The sequence below is a fragment of the Sinocyclocheilus anshuiensis genome, unplaced genomic scaffold, assembly GCF_001515605.1.
Source record: "Sinocyclocheilus anshuiensis isolate Anshui unplaced genomic scaffold, SAMN03320099.WGS_v1.1 scaffold1318, whole genome shotgun sequence".
In the NCBI taxonomy this organism is placed as follows: Eukaryota; Metazoa; Chordata; class Actinopteri; order Cypriniformes; family Cyprinidae; genus Sinocyclocheilus; species Sinocyclocheilus anshuiensis.
In genome coordinates, this window is record NW_015557160.1 from 330,320 (window position 1) to 334,857 (window position 4,538).

The 4,538-nt window shown below is 37.8% G+C and overlaps 1 pseudogene; it reads right to left on the reverse strand.

Annotated features, from left to right (window-relative positions):
- LOC107678291 (transcription initiation factor TFIID subunit 4-like) overlaps positions 1–4,538 on the reverse strand; it is a 46,852-nt pseudogene that overhangs the window by 28,850 nt on the left and 13,464 nt on the right.

The window sequence follows — 4,538 nt, forward strand, 5'->3', positions numbered from 1 at the left end:
ATTTTTTCAAATAAAGCCAAGGTAACACTCATTTTACATACAGCACACAGTGAAATTGTCATGAATATGACAGTGGGAAGTAAACTGTAACCAACAGAGCACTCAGTATTCTGGGAAGTTTGTGTGCATTGGGAATCATATTTTTTCAAATAAAGCCAAGGTATCACTCATTTTACATACAGCACACAGTGAAAATGACATGAATATGACAGTGGGCAAATGCATAAAGAGCTGCATAATTTGAAATCACGAATTTAATGTTTAAAGCATTCAATTTGCACGGACCAAAAGTCACACAGAGAACACGCGATCATGCAGGTCACATGCACACTTCACAAGATCTCACATCTAGATTCGACTAAGTTTGCAAGGTTTGTGAAATAATTTTCATTAGCCATTCAAAGATTTGTTTAAATGATGTAAATGCGTATTAGCATTTATTATAATGTATTATAATGTTTGCCTTTCTATTACTAATAATATAAAAGCAATCGTTATAATACTTTTTGTATACATTTTAATTCCTTTGTTTAACAGTTCTATCGGATTATTAGACAGACTTCTATCCGTATTAGACAGAACTGTTAATGACAACAGCAAATAAGAGGGCGAATGTGAGCACTGTGTGCTCAGGCGTTGCCGCTCTCAGCGCTGTCAAAATAAAAGTTCGGTGCGCTGTCAAAATAAAGGTCCCGCCTTGAACGCATCGGCCAAACAGAAAAACTTATCGGCCGATGCCAATATTTGAAAAATGCCAAATATCAGCCTTGGCGATATATCGGTCGACCACTAGCTCTGAGTTCAATACAAATTTTATTGGCAGTATCTGTGATACTGTAGATTACCACAGAAAATAATTTTGACTTTCCCCCCCAAAAGCTGACTTTACATTTATTATCAGCTGATATGTATATGTTTTTTAATCTGTATTGGTCGATATTGGATATTTAATTATTCATGCTAATTTTCTTTATGTTAACGTGGTTACCATTTTATCATCAAATGCTCAAAGTTAATCTTTATTTTTTTTTTGTTTAGCAAATCTCAAGATGAATATAAATTTTTCATACTGTACATTATAATGTTGTGATACTTAAATTCATTTGTAGCATCTAAAATGACTGACTTTAGTTTATTTATATATATTTTGAATTTTAATATATTCATATTTTCTATAATTTATTTAAAGGGGTCCTATTATGCTCTTTTACAAAGTCTTGATTTTGTTTTGGGGGTGTACTAGAACATGCTCTCATGCTTGGTGGTTCGAAAAACGCATTATTTTTCACATAATTTACATTATTAAAATACCTTGCTCCCCAGCCTGGCACAAACGGCTCGATTAGTTCCGGCTTTGATGAAGGTCTGCCTTCCGAAAAACAAAATGTGTTGTGATTGGTTAGCTGTCCCAGTGCGTTGTGATTGGCGAACAGCTTAGACGGTGTTTCAGTACTGCCACGCCCCTTGCTCCGTCTTTCAACAAAAGCTTTTGGCGAATCCGGCACTGTACTCCCTCATGTTGTGGAAGCTGTCCTCAGTAAAATGCGCAGCACACAATAGCAAATTGGGGTTAAAAAGTGAAAAAGCATAATAGGACCCCTTTAAATAGTACAGAATTTTGAATCTTGAAAATAATTACCAGCTTATCTGTGTTAGCCAGAATTTTAATATCGGTGCACCCTTACATCTAAAATATACACATTTAGCATAAAAAACCACCCTCCCATCCCTGCCAATATGGCTTAACTTAAAGGTAGAAAATTTCCAGTAAATTTCGGAAATATTCCAGAAATTTTGAAAACATTCCAGAATTTTTTGGAATATTCCAGGGATTTTTGGAAAGCTTGCAGAAATTTACCAGAAATTTTCCACCCCTTTGCAACCCTATTTAGAACCCAGGAAATTTCTTCTAAACCTCATGTCTACCTATATAGCAGTTTTTTTTGTTTTTTAAAAAAAAAGCCATGTAGTCTTGATTAATTTTTAAACAGCATTCACTTGATTGTTGCCAAAAAGGCAGTGATGCCTTAAGGTTCATCCATTACATATAACATGATTTTTCCCCAACAAACTGTGAGTGAGATTGTGTCACTTCCTTAGAAAGAAAGCAACTTCAAGGCAAATTTAAAACATCCTCTCCCTAACAGAAGACTCATTCCCTTTCCCCTGATGTACTCCAGTCCAGGCAACAGTACAATCAAATCAACTTGAGACTGGATAAATCCCTCTGGCTTTGCCATTACTGCAATTTGCTACAGTATGAAGCAGACCAAGTGCAATCTTGTGTCTTAATAACACTGCCTTTTCTCTCCAAGGCTTAAAAGCACAACCGGTTTATTTTAAACAGTGGCCAACACGTGCGGGAAAAGCCAGCGTTCACTGGCAAGGCGCTGATGGGCAGACCGGTGCCAATGGCCCCTGCCGCATCACTCAAACCTACTTTTGCGGCTTTCATTAGCAGCTCCCGTTCTTCATCATCTTTCCTCTGCTTCTCAATCTTCTCCAGCTGCTCAAAGAACTTCAGCTGGGTCCGCACATCTGATGTCTGCTCATACAGCTCCTCATCCTGGGGAAACAAAAAACAAAACTTGTCATCAACATGTTCATCACCTTTACGTTGTTATAAGCGTGAACTAACTTTTCTCCAGTTCGCCTAAAGTTTCACTCTCTCGTAAATGAAAGTGAAGTTAGTAGGTCACCCAGAGCTAATGGGTTAATTGTGCGTTTCGCAGTGTTTCTGCGAGGCAACCCCCAACTCTTTTTCCTGCGATGGTTGTTCTAGTGTTGCAGGTAAAAGAGCTGTGTGAGGCGTAGCAGAGGACCAAAGTGGAGCAGACACACACAGGAACCCACACATTTCCGTGCACTTCTGAGGCTATAGCCTATTAGCAGCAGGAACGGCACTGCTCTTCTCATCTCTTCTCGCACACTTTCTTTTGCGCTGAGGCTGCGCCTCACTCGCAGGGCCAACATTTCCCATCTCCATTCAAGTTTGGCTTGTTTTTTCGCTGATGTCAACAGGCTGACTTCATACAGCCGTGCCAGTTACTCATTTTGAACAGTTTGTTTCAAAATCAGAATGGGACAAATCGCAACATGACACTGAATCCTCTCTGCGACATTCTTTTTCTTCATAGCACAAAATGAAAGTCTAGATTTCCATTTTTTTTCCTCAAGCTGCATTACTTTAGGCCTTCTATGATAAAAAGGTTAACAAAACTAGGTTCAATTAAGATACAATAATTAAATAATGAATAAAATAAAATCTGTCTTTTTCACTTTGGTGCTCTACATTACAATTACAACCTATTATGATCAATACCAATTTGGTTTCTGAATGATTTTTGGATTGGCATCTCTTACGGGTCTCTTACTTTTTGTAAGTTTCTTGAGGGCCAAATCAGCAAATTAGATAGATTTCTGAAGGATCATGTGACTGAAGACTGGAGTAATGGCTGCAGAAAATTTTGCTTTGTCATTACAGAAACTGCATTTTAAAGTATATTCCATCATTTTGAATTATAAATATTAGAAAATTATTATATATTACATTATTATATAGCTTTTTTTTTTTTAAATAAAATGGTTTGTACTTTTTACAGGATTGTACAAAATTTAATTACAGGCAGATGTTTTCATCAAGTTTCTCTCTCTCTCTCTATATATATATATATATATATATATATATATGAAAAAGTATTTTTAAAAATCCATAATTCCAAAGTACGTTTAATCATGTTAGAATAACTGATCAATTTGAAAAAAATATTGATAGATTTTTGCTTTGGAGATATAAAAGGAATTATAAGTAGTTAGTAGGATAAAATGAGTTCAGTTTAATGTGCTGTACAACAAAAGTCTTACCCTTACTAGTCTTACTAGTGTAGTCTACTCTTACTAGTGTATCTTCCATGATCAAGGCTCAGGTTAGTGTTAACATTAACAGTTACATTTTCAGCGTGAAGGACGTATAACGAGAAATTTTCGGCGGGAAAACTCAGTTTGTGGTTTCTCTTTGAAGTTCTGGAGCGAGGGGCTCAGGTATTGGTTCTTACTTTGCAGGAGTCGACGCGGTGTTGCGCAACGGCCGAGACTTTCTCCAGCATGGAGCGCAGCCTGGACTGAGCGGCGTGAGAAATGAGAGTGACCGCCTCCATTGACACCTCCGTCACGCCGAACTTCTTGGCTGAAACGATACAAAGTTTGGTGTTAAAGTCACTTGGGAAGGTAGAGAAAAAGTGATTCTTTGAGCCTGGAGCACCAAACCAATTAAAAGACAAGTATTATTGTTTTGCTTCTCAAACCTGCCTCATGATATGACCTAATTTAACTGGTAAACACTTCACTGCCACACTTTGCATCTGTCACACCCACACACTCACTTCCCATCACTCTCTCAACATCATATCCAGCAGGTGGCGCAACACTCCTCCTCCCCGTTCCCTCCTCCAGCCATCAAGCTGAGATCATCACACACACACACACACACACACACACACACACACACACACACACACACACACACACACACACACACA